This window comes from Schistocerca cancellata, chromosome 6 (genome assembly GCF_023864275.1).
Source record: "Schistocerca cancellata isolate TAMUIC-IGC-003103 chromosome 6, iqSchCanc2.1, whole genome shotgun sequence".
In the NCBI taxonomy this organism is placed as follows: domain Eukaryota; kingdom Metazoa; phylum Arthropoda; class Insecta; order Orthoptera; family Acrididae; genus Schistocerca; species Schistocerca cancellata.
This window is the reverse complement of record NC_064631.1, coordinates 147,351,748-147,365,069: the sequence shown is the minus strand read 5'-3', so window position 1 is coordinate 147,365,069 and position 13,322 is coordinate 147,351,748.

The window sequence follows — 13,322 nt, the reverse complement described above, 5'->3', positions numbered from 1 at the left end:
ATGGACGACGATTCGCGCCCCCAACGTGCACATCTTGAGAATGACATCGCTCAACAAGAGTGGCCAGCGCGTCCTCCAAGCATGAACCCTATAGATCATGCCTGGGATTGATTGAAAAGGGCTGTTTATGGACGATGTGACCCATCAGCCACTCTGAGGGATCTACACAGAATTGCCGATGAGGAGTGGGGCAATCTGGACCAACAGTGCATTCATGAACTTGTGGATAGTATGCCACAACAGATAAGGGCATGCATGCATCAATGCAAGAGGACATGGTACTGGGTATTAGAGGTACCGATGTGTACAGCAATCTGGACCACCACCTCTGAAGGTCTCACTGTATGGTGGTACAACATGCAATGTGTGTGGTTCTCATGTGCAACAAAAAGGACGGAAATGATGTTTACGTTGATCTCTATTCCAATTGTCAGGTCAGGAGGATAAGCAATCTACTTGCTTGTGGAAAGTTCCCTACTGATTAGAGGGGTAAAGACACACCAGGAAATCAAATCAGTGGTGCATATATCCTTTTGGATTACTCTGGCATGCCTCCCTCCTCAATACAAATTCTCATTGCTGCCCCAGTCTACTTTAACACTAGGAGGGTAATCTGTGCAGTCGTGCGAACCACTGTACCCTTGTGGCTAGTGCAGCTGCCTAGTAAGCAGGAGATCCGGGTTCGATTCCCGCCCTTGGTATAAATTTTCACTTGGCATTTCAGTCTTTATACATAAAAACGTATTTTTCTGTTGTAAATGGAACAGTCGTATTGGGTAATTTCATTAAAAAAAAACCCAAATTCAAAAGGCTGTTATCCCTCAAAAGGCTCAACAGACTGTCTATGTGGATCATTGCATACATATAAAATGCTCAGGAAGAAAAATTAAGTTTGTTAAGCAAACAATGACAGTTTGCATCAAGAAGGATAATTTTTAGAAGTTAACACTAGGTGTCTGCACACAGAAACTTAAATTGTTAGCTCAGCTATTAACATACAGTGCAACTCCATTTTTACATAATTAAATGGACTTTAAAAAAATGTGGGAAATGACTTTTTAAGCAGTAATGGCTACGTATAGGGTCCCCTTCCCCCTTCATTTTGTAGTTTATGTATGGTATGTGTATGGAATAGGCATCAAAATACTTGTCTGGGCTTTTTTCTTACCTAATAAAGGTTATTTAGTTTCTGTACTATGTTTAACCACTGACATTAGATTTACCAACACACTACAACAGCAAATCACACTAAGAATGACATATTTTGGGGAGAGGAAACCAAGCAACCAAGCAATGACCGTGTTGATTTGTGTGTTTGCGAAGCTAAGGTGCCATATTTGGCACATTTATACTTGCAGCTTTCGAAAAATGCGATTAAAGTGTACACTGCAGCAAAGTTCTCTTCAAAATGCATCATTTATAGTGTAACGGAAAAGTGATGTTGGCAGATGAACACAGTACTCTGAACTCGTCCAGCTATTCTAAAATTTGTAACAGAAAATGCATGGGCTATTGTTAAGTGCATTAAATATGGTGCTACACTACAGATCGATCTGTCATCACAGCCTTTATTTCATATTCACTGGCTTTTCCAAAGTAGTAACCAAACTGTCATCTTCAAATCAACCAAGACCTCAGGCTATGTACAGATCTTTCATAGCAACCAAGATTCCAGGTGGGGGTACTACATCACACTTTAGCCTTTTAAGAACACACTTGATAAAATATTACTAAATTATTTTTTTGAACTAACCTTTAATTTGAATGACCCTTGTGAGTTATATTTATGTTTTCCTGTAATATGGTTTTCCAGCTTTAACATCTACATCTACAGCATAAGTATGTGTTTCTTTTTTTGTCTTCACTGCTGCATTTACGACTGCAACTGAGGAACACCACTGTCACTATCACTTTCTACACTGTCATTGATTTCCTGTATACGGATGTGTTAGACACATTCATTTTCAACAGTGACAACATTATTATTAAAATGCTCACTCGTCTGGAGAAGAAACCCTACAACCTTACCCACAATGAAACACATTGAATTTTAGTGTCACCATTATTAATCAGATCTGATACAGTTCCTTTGTCAAGTTGAATGAATCCCACTTTTCGATAGCTTTTGGAGATTGTGGATTTTTCAGTATTCTTCAGTCTTTTCATACCTTGACAACACTGTGTAAAGCATCTAAACTGACACCTTGAAGGGTCTGGGTCTTTACATCTTCCATCAAAGTTAATGCCTTTTGCACAGTTATTTTACTGCAGTGTGTTTGGAATGCATGGATAATATGCAAATCCAGTGGCAAAGCAAATGGATTAATTGTGGGTCGGCTTACCTTATATCTATCCAGGAGATACTTGTGTCTCAAAGTTATCAATCGCATATGTTTAAACTTCTGACCACTTGTTCAACCAGTTTTTTTTCTTAATTGTGCAGAGAGAACTTAATCTATCATTTGTCATTGAATTACCAAGGAATTTTTAAAATTCTTCATACTTCTCAGGAGGAGCTTAGTGACAGGGAATGTAAGAATCAATTTGATAAGCTTTGTTACTTCATTATAAATATTTTGAAGATCATTGTCCATTACGAATTTAAGATCTGAAGGTGGTGCATATTTAAGTTTGTCAATATAAATGTTTCTTGACTCGTTTTCCATTCATTCTTTGTTGAAGAATGGTAAGTTGTGAGAAGGCCGTTCACTTCCATTGTTGAAAATTTGGTTTATAATTTCCAAACTAATTCTTATCCAGCAACTGAATAATCTGGAGCTCTCCAAAACGCATTTTGATTTGTGATATCATGTTATCTAAGATCTCATAAGATAACACCTTAATGAACTGAATGTTACAGTCTTGTACTTATTTCACAGTGAAATTTCTTACTGTAGCTTTCAATACAGGAGGTCATAGTTTCTTCCAATCTCATATCCTTTAACAAACAGATGGTCTTCTTGATTTCAGCATTGCACTCAAATCACATGCAACTTTGTCTGAAGAAGTACATAGAGACGGTCAATATACACAAATATTTTTTTGTAAAGGTAAAGAAGGGAAAGGAATTGAGTTTTACTAAAAATGCTTAACAGGCCAGAAGCACTGTTCAATGACTTTGCATGTATATTTTGGAGATGTCTTTTACCGTATTTACTCGAATCTAAGCCGCACTCGAATCTAAGCCGCACCTGAAAAATGAGACTCGAAATAAGGGAAAAAAAAATTCCCGAATCTAAGCCGCACCGGAAATTTGAGACTCGAAATTCAAGGGGAGAGTAAAGTTTTGGGCCGCACCTCCAAATCGAAACAAAGTTGGTCCATTGTAATATGAGACGCAATATAGGTCGAATGAATGACGATACAGCTACAGTAGTTTGGTTCGAGTCGTAAGCTTAGCAGTTAAGCTTTACCAGGTAGCCTTTGCTATGCGTCAGGCGCTCCGTCCGTGTTTATACGGGTACCCTTCCTTTTTCACGTGCTTCGTCTGGTTTGAATTGATTGCTTATTTTTCTTTGATCTGATAAGTGCCGTTCTCTTTGTTATTGGTGTTTGCGTCACTCTAAGCTGAAAATGCATTACTGTACTGTGTCACGCATTGTTTGTTGCATTCTATAGTGCGTGTTTACGGCCTGTCGCCGCTCGCGGCATGGCTTGCTTTTGTGCGCGCTACTGCCGCTTAAAATAAAAAAAAAAAAAAGAGAGTAATCGTCTCACTAGCGAAACAATGGCAAGAGACTGCTATTTGTTGTTACTTACACTGCTGCTTTGTTTGATAATGATCAACAAGAACCAAATAATAGGCTGCGTATGATAGAACATGTTCTGAACGAGAGTTAGGCGAAAATGTTTCTCCGTTTGAAAATCTTCTTTAGTAAATCAAATTCTGCACAGAAATTAGAGTCATCTTAGAATTAAAAATCTAGTCAGTTGCCGTGCTTCATTTCTGACTGTATCACTACTAGGCATAAGAATAATACGAATATAAACATAACACGATACGTATATTCTTCCGCGTTTGCTGTTGTCTCACTCTAGTTTCGTAGTTTATTAGGCAGGCAGGATTTAAATGAGATAGCAGCAAACACGAAAGAATACATGACAAAATGTTGATATTCGTATTATTCTTATGGTGAAGAGAATACTGCATGTGATTCACATTTCATCAGGTTCCTATTAGCAACCATCTCTTCTCATAGGTAGGAAAAAATTCAGAAAGTAGAGTTGGCCATATTGACAAACATCCCAAACAGTCTTGCATGTCGGATTTTCGTAGTACATTGAAATTCTGCTACATTCGAAGATGAACAATACGGAATTTGTATTTACTTCGTTGGATAATGTATGAAAATGCAGTGGTCGAAACTCGGGGCGGAGAAAAAAGGCTCGTCTTCCACCTTTTTTTTAAATTTATTTACTGACGCGGAGGTTTTGGCGCCAGTATTTATCTTTGCCTACAAAGCATGCCCGTGTAGCGCTACTTATATTCGACGGCAGAAGTTAGTTGTGGCGGCACCTACCAACATTTTTCAGAACTTCCACTTGCTTTGCACTCGATTCTAAGCCGCAGGCGGCTTTTTGGATTACGAAAACCGGAAAAAAAGTGCGGCTTAGATTCGAGTAAATACGGTAACTCATGGTTGAACAGCTTGTGAATTGAAATTACAGTGTGTAGTACATGTTTGAGGCAATCCGGATCCTTGATTTGGAGTTGTTTTCTCTTTGGGAACTTGCTTAAAAATGAATGGAATGCCACAAGATTGTAAAAGAAAAGACTAACTGCACTAGATGAAGTTTATGAACTCAACAGTGCAAAAATATAGCTCATGACCATTTTTGCTTAACAAAATTTTGAAAACTTCCATGTTTACATTATTACTGTGGCATCATGTTTGGCTCAATATTTTGTCAGTTATCTCCCTAAACATAAAGTGCATTGAGAACTATTTCTGATAAACCCTGAACAATTTTGTCAGTGTGAAAACCCTGGGTAACCATCTTGTGGGGTAAACTTGAGAATAATGCTCATTTATTGAGTTAACAATAACCATCCAGAATTTCACCTGCTTGTACTCCAGCCAACTCACATGACTGTAACTCTTCTTTAATGTGATTATTAACAACATCAGTAACCAAATCAATAAATTAATTTTGAATTGTGCTTGATGTTCCTTTGAACCAAGCAGTGCTCTGCAAGTGATCAATGTTCCTCTGTAAATAAAATTACCAATAATTCGAAGTAACTCCTTTTGTTATCAAAATTTTCATCTTCAAAGTGTCCTCTGAATGCAAAACTTTTGCTTGGCCAAGAAACAAACAACATCAATAAGTCTCTCAATTATGAATCTATTTTTGTTTCAGAATCACATTATGTTTTACGGCTAGAAGTTTGGCTCCTTCAGAAACTGAATGTTCAATTCACGCATGACTCAGCCATGTTTCTTCTGTCAAAATTTTTTGTCACACATACTCTGAAAGAATGTTCTTTTTTAATACCAGACCCATCAACCAAAACACATGTGTAACAATACAATTTATTTGTTACAGAGTGAGCTGTAAGCTAAGGATACTTTTTATACGAAGAAAATTGTAATTTTCTGTTTTGTTTTCCATCAACTATTTTAATGTCTAAGTGAGGTGCATATCACCTATCTTTACAAGCACACTTTGTTTCAGATGTCCAGCTTGAAAATGGTTTGTCATCCAATTCGTGAAATAAAGACACAAGTGTTCCCTCTGCACACAAACTTACGAATTATAGTACTAAAGCGAGCTTTAACATCATTAAAATAACACACAATTTCACAGCTGAGGCAAACCTTGATGCCATGCTCCTACAACACATGACCAACTGCCACCCGGCTGATTTCCATGCGGGAACAAGAGGCTATTTCTAGAAGCCGCCAGTGACCTGTTAAACTGTATATCATGGATAGCACAGTGAAATCTCAACCGAATTGTAACAGGATGGGGTATCTGGTATGATTTGTTCCACTCCATGCACGATTTGTCACTTCGCTTATGTGTGCCAACTTTACCTTACAAATATCTTGGGATCATTGTTCTTGAGTTATTTGTTGTAGTGGGCCTGTCTATTCAAGCTACTAAAATGACATAATCACTTTTGTGATAACTCTTCTGTATTATAAGTGCAATGAACAACTTCATTTACAACTGTAGCTGAACCAGATCTCCTTTAACTTGTAGCTCAAAATAGATCAGAATATGTATTGCTGTACTGATACATTGCAGACTGACAGTTCTCATGTGTAATCCTCAACTGTTCTGACGTTGACTTTTCACCCGTCCCCTTTGTTTTGTGACTTCCAAGGCACTGCCACTGGGTCTTCACAGCCAGTGGAGACGCACTTACCATCATGCATTGTTAAAGCTCTGAGCTGATGTTTTTTGCACCCATTCCCCACATAAGGCAAACCAGAGGGTACACAGTGGGATGTTCCACACTTAAAATCTACCAAGCAACATTCCCTATTTCCACGAAAATCTTTTGCTGGCCTGAGATGTTAGAAATGGAACATGTTATTCTGCAGAATCGACATGTTACGCCACAGATGCCTCCAATGAGAGGAAAAATGTTGTGTAATCAAACTTACTTGGATAATTACCAACATCATCTAACATGTGAAAATTTCAACCAAATAACCACAACTTTTAGTTTTCTCCAATTATTCTTTGTATCTCTATTTAAAGTCACTTAAGACCAAACCCCCAAGATAAATTTTACAGTTATCATCAACGCTTTCTTTAAATTCCTAACTACACACATTACAAAAGTTACCTTCACATTAACCATTCTCTTTCTTTGTGACATGTCTTGATTCATCATTTCTTACATAATCATTTTTTATCAGAATTTAAAAGAGCTTAGCTTTTCCCTCTGCATTTCCATTTAAAAAAAATGTATATCACATAATTCATCTTGCTTTAATAAAGGATAGTGTCTCCTTATTAGCCTTCTTTCATACTTAATGTTTGTTCCGAATCTTGGTGTATGCCTGTTAAACCATACAGTTGTTCATTGAATGCTATAATCTTGAAAATGCCTTCCCTTTACATATTTTATTGCTCTTTTTGTGTTGCATTTCCTTGTACTTTCTCATTTACTTCACATGCACATTGTTTCATTTTCATAGATAAAAACATGAGACACATTCGCTCTGTTTGATCAGACTATATCATTACTACAGTACTCTCAATCAAAGGTAATTGCGTTTACTTTTCTTTCAACATTCATTAGGTCTCTCTCATCAGAGATAACTGAAGTCTTTTGTATTGTTTGAGTGCAGCAGCTGTCAAACAGTTCATTAGTTCTCTTTCACCAGAGATAACAAAAGTCCAGGCTATGGCACAAAATGACTGATTCACCAAGGTGTTGCCTTTTTGCTTGCATGTTAGTATGTCATACTCCACTTACGGAATGGTTTCTTTTCCCTTCCTCTTCTATCTTAGGTTTATGTGAAATTGTAGTACTCAATATCTCTTATAGAAAAGGTTCCAAAATTCCTCATAGGAAACATACAAATTAATTGTTTCAATAGATGAAGGAAATTTTTTTACGGACATTTTCTGTTTTTACTGCACATGTTTATGACCATGCCCACATAATCACGCTTTAAAAGAAATTTTAAATCTTTATGTTGCATTGTTTTTATCACCATTGATTAATATACCGGTACTCATATGCTTTCACACTTAGATCTTAAGTAACATAATTTTATTGTTACATTACATCTTCTAAGTCTATATTTACTTCTAGGATAGGACAGTAGGAAATGGATTTAGGTTATAGAAGGCTAGAAGAAACTGCTCCTGGGCAAACGAAACGTGGAATACTGAAACAGTTAACTTGGACACCCAACAGATGTCAACATGCAAAGATCACAGATTCTGCAGGGGATATGAATACATGTCTATATTGTATAATCCATTCTTTTGAACAGTCTCCAGGTCTATAAAAAATACCGCTTTCACATGGTGTATGCCTAGCATGTTGAAGAGTGTGGAGGGAAAAAATCTTGCTGGTTTTCTTTTTCAAAACAGAAAGAGATCAAAATCCTTAACCAATACTGTCATCCACCTAGAATTGTAAATTTTCCTTCACTGTATTTTGTAATTTTCGTGCTTTAATCTCTGTTGAAGGTGGCCACTTAGATAACTATAAGGGAACACTGCATGTCCCATGCTGCCAAAGTTAAATTATCAAACTCTGTGATCCATTATCTGGGGAAGTTTATAAGTCGCCAACTTCCCACTTTCCATAATTAATGAATGTGCTTTTGTAGATATATACTGGATTAGAATTACTGCAAAAATTGTATTAAGAGGTAAGTTATGTTGTTTTTTTGCAAACTTTAATTTTTATAGCAGAATTTTGTGACTACATAACATAAAAAAGTGAAGAAAGTAGGACATTTTTATTTTTCTAGTTTCACATGTGCTGAATCTTATTCTTGGCATGCAGTGGAAATTTCATGATTCTATCTTCAATACTTCCTGAAATGATGGTCATTTATAGGGAAAAAAAGGTTCCAAGTTTTTGTTATCATAAACTTTTATACGCTTACAGTTCTAACTCTTTAATACACTCCAATTATCCTGTGTCCTCTCCAATGTCACAATCACCCAATACTTCCCCTCTTCTTTTTTTCTTGGTTCTTTTGTCATTTACTAAACAGCAAACTCTGCTCGGCATACTCGAAGCATTTAAAGTTCTCACAGACCTCTATCAGTGTTCTGCGCTAATCTCATACCTACCTTCAGTGTTTCATAGTTCCCACCATCAAAAGTTATTACAGCGTCAGACACACTAACTTCAGTCATGAGGCCAATAGAAACATTTTTGGGCACATGCACTATTATTGAAGGATTCATTCACATTCTGGGTCTTCCCATACAAACATTTCCTTAGTAGTTCTGGATTTACGAAATCATTCAATAACAGTTTGATTGCCACACTGACAATGGTAACCAGAAAATTTAGCTTCCCTTTACTTGCACCAAGCACTATGGGATGTCGTCACTTCAGACATATTATTCTGGTTATTTACACTTCCTCCACAGGTCACACATTTCTTTTTTTTACAAATTTAGGTGCAAAGACATCTGATATATCTGTTCCCCAATTTGCATTTTTTAACACACTGGAGCCTAATGGGTCGGCAATCCAGTTAATACCTGGATCCTGAGGAAATTTGCTACAATTTACAATTTTTTAATAAATTCACTAATCCACTTACCTCTTTAGGCACTATATCAGCTTAACCTTCCATCCTTACTCTTTACGAATATGTATACATTTGGCACAAATAAATTATACAGGGATTTGTAGATATTACTCTAAAGATACTGTTTTTCAGCATTTCTTTTTCCCCGAAGTGGACAAAATTTTCATAAGTCACACGAAATGGTAGGCTATTGATTTAAAATCACTTGTCAGCAGGAAATACTAAATGCTTCATTTATAGGTAAAGTGTTTTATTGTCAATTTTTTTCTCATTTTTACAATTTAGATAATGTCACTCGGGTATGAAATCTTTCAAAACACTTGGGAACACAAAGACCTGTGTTACATGGCCTACAGTAGTATCTGGTCTCTTTTCTCACTACCTTTCTTGCAGTTTTCCCTTGTTCCTTGCATCTTCTAGTTGGGTCTGTTTTCTTTTTTGTTGGAGGCAGTTTCTCAGGAAAATGATATGCTGTGAGTGTTTGCGTTTCTGCTCCTCCTTTTTGAACCAATTGCTATGCTAATTTACATATAAAATCTGCTAATGCATATGTTTTTGATATTTTGAATAATGTTGGCATTCACAACTGCCCTCATAAAAATATGGAAGAAAATCTTTTTCCAAAATTTTACAGTTTTTCGCTGGAAGGGATAGTACCTCGTCAGCTGGTCTCCTCTGTCAACACCTGTTTTAGACAATTGTAGTCTAGAACAACATCTGCCTTTACTGCCTCAACATATCCACTCCTGGATTTTACACTGACATGCGAAGCAGTCATCTTATGCTGTGATGACAACATGTGTACATCATGTTGTTCCATTTCAAGCAGAAAAGGTGTCCTTTGCGAAGAAAAGTCATTTCTCCTTTCTTTAGTTTTTGATTTATTAGGTCTCTAGGCAAACCTATTCATCACAGTTCCAAATCCCAATGTACTTCTTTCGCTTAGTTATTCAAGGACTGAAAGACTTGTATAGATCTATCCACGTACACCACATGTTCTTTTCCCAAGTAAGAGGAACATAGCCTCAGCAGCAGGCATTTGACAGAATACCTCCAGTATAAACTTCAGCACTGCACATGTAACCTGTTTGAGCATCACTTACAACATAAAATTTTAGCTCATATTTCTCTTGTTTGTCTTTCATATAAACACGGAATCCAATTCTTCTTCGAAAAGAACATACTGCTTCATCCACAGATTTTGTGATGGATGAAATACTTTTCTGCATCTTTCTGTGAAAATGTCCCAAACAGGTCTTATTTTACGCAGAGGGTCATGGCCTGGTTCTTGTTGAGTTACCCATAATGCATTATTGTTCACAGGGAGCATCCTGAATATGGCAAAGAATCTGTATTGTGATATTAGCTGAGAAGCAAATGATGAAGCATGCACAGGGTCTTCAGACCAATAATCCCTAAGTTTAGGATTCTTTACAACACACACATGCAAAACGTTTGCAAAAGATTGATATAATTCATGTGTTCTCACTGATCTCCATTTTTTCCATAAAGGTTTTGATCTGATGGTGAAGATCAGAAACAGTATCAGTGTAATATATATTTTGTCTGACTTTACTTTTAGAAACATGCTGTGATCAAAAAAATTGCAACAAACAGTCTAGTTCTGTTGATAACGTATACGCAGGAACCTGAATTCCACTTGTTTCTTCAAACAGAGGCAATTCAGGGAGTGCAACAAAATGACACCATTCATTATGCAGGGCAGGCTGTTGACAAATCTTACTAATGGAAACTTGTGCATTAGCTTCTTCATACTCATTACTATCGTTTCTATCAGCAGCACAGGTTTCCAATTCATGTGAATCATCTTCATTTTCTGAAAAATTGCCGATGTTGTCCAAAGATCATCAAGTTCTGAGACATTGTCCAAGAGTACTTCAATCTCTAAGTCTAACAAGCAATGTCTCTTAGCCATATTCATAATGAGATTTCCACTCTGCAGCGGAGTGTCCGCTGATATGAAACTTCCTGGCAGATTAAAACTGTGTGCCGGACTGAGACTCGAACTCGCCTTTCATGGGCAAGTGCTCTACCAACTGAGCTACCCAAGCACGACTGACACCCCATCCTCACAGCTTTATTTCTGCCAGTAACTCGTTTCCTACTTTCCAAACTTTACAGAAGCTCTCCTGCGAACCTTGCAGAATTAGCACTCCTGAAAGAAAGGATAGTGCGGAGACATGACTTAGCCACAGCCAGGGGGATTTTTCCAGAATGAGATTTTCACTCTGCAGCAGTGTGTGCACTGATATGAAACTTCCTGGAAGATTAAAACCGTGTGCCGGACCGAGACTCGAATTCCGAACCTTTGCCTTTCACGGGCAAGTGCTCTACCAACTGAGCTACCCAGCACGACTCACACCCTGTTCTCACTCTTTACAGAAGCTCTCCTGCGAACCTAGTTCTGCAAGGTTCGCAGGAGACCTTCTGTAAAGTTTGGAAAGTAGGAGACGAGGTACTGGCAGAAGTAAAGCTGTGAGGACGGGGCGTCAGTTGTGCTTGGGTAGCTCAGTTGGTAGAGCACTTGCCCACAAAAGGCAAAGGTCCCAAGTTCGAGTCTCGGTCTGGCACACAGTTGTAATCTGCCAGGAAGTTTCATAGCAGCGCACACTCCGCTGCAGAGTGAAAATCTCATTCTGGAAACATCCCCCAGGCTGTGGCTAAGCCATGTCTCCGCAATATCCTTTCTTTCTGGAGTGCTAGTTCTGCAAGGTTCACAGGAGAGTTTCTGTAAAGCCATATTCATGTTTTATAAGGTTTTACACACAGGAAGGATGCAAACAATAGCACAACACGGCAGCCGATAAGGAACGAAACAACCTTCAACAATATTCCGAGCAAGGGTGCAGTTCACGTACCACTGGTACATTCACGAGAGACAGGCATGTACTAACCATCAACAACGTACTTACGACAAGCTCAACAATTAGTCTTGCCAATTGCAAATGTAAAATACATAATTAAATCACAAATAAAGAAGTCAGAAGTGTGAACGTATGATGTACGTCTGTTGGATTTTATGGTTAAAACATAGTGAATATATCTAGTATGACCATCGGCTCCAATATGTTAAGCATACTTTTATGTTTAGTCATTTTATATATGTATAAAAGAGCAATATATGGAAATCCACAACAGAAATCTCTGGCTAGCACACTATTTTCATACAAACTACTGCCATAAACAAAGGACTGATTTGTTTATTTGTAATGGTAACTTCCGAGACGTAGCACTGACATCAAAACAAGACAGTTCATAGCCATCTAGACTGTATAGTTCCCACGATATGACTATTCAATTCTGTAACTATAGACGAGGTGTCAAAAATTGATGTTGCACCTCAAATTGAAAGTATTACATCTACATCGTTACTCTGGAATTCACACTAAAGTGCCTGGCAAAGGGTTCATCGATCCATTTTCATACTACTTCTCAACCATCCCACTCTCGAATGGTGTGAGGAAAAAAGAAACACCTAAATCTTTCCGTTCGAGCTCTGATTTCTCTTATTTCATTATGATGATCATTTCTCCCTACGTAGGTAGGTGTCAACAAAATATTTTCACATTTGGAAGAGAAAGTTGGTGATCGAAATTTCACAAATAAATCTCGCCGCAAAGAAAACCGCCTTTGTTTCAGTGACTGCCACCCCAACTCGCGTATCATATCAGTGGCACACTCACCCCTATAGCGTGATAACATGGAATGGGCTGCCCTTCTTAGCACTTTTTCTATGTCCTCTGTCAATCCTACCTGGTAAGGATCCCACCCCGCGCACCAATATTCCAGCAGAGGACAGACAAGTATAATGTAGGCTGTCTTTAGTGGGTCTGTCGCATCTTCTAAGTGTTCTGGTCAACAAAGCACAGACTTTTTTCCACCTTCCCCACAATATTATCTATGTGGTCTTTCCAATTTAAGTTGCTCGTAATTGTAATTCCCAGGTATTTTGTCGAATTGACAGCACTTAGATTTGTGCGATTTATCGTATACCCAAAATTTATCGGATTTCTTTTAGTACCCACGTGGATGACCTTGCACTTTTCTTTGTTTAGT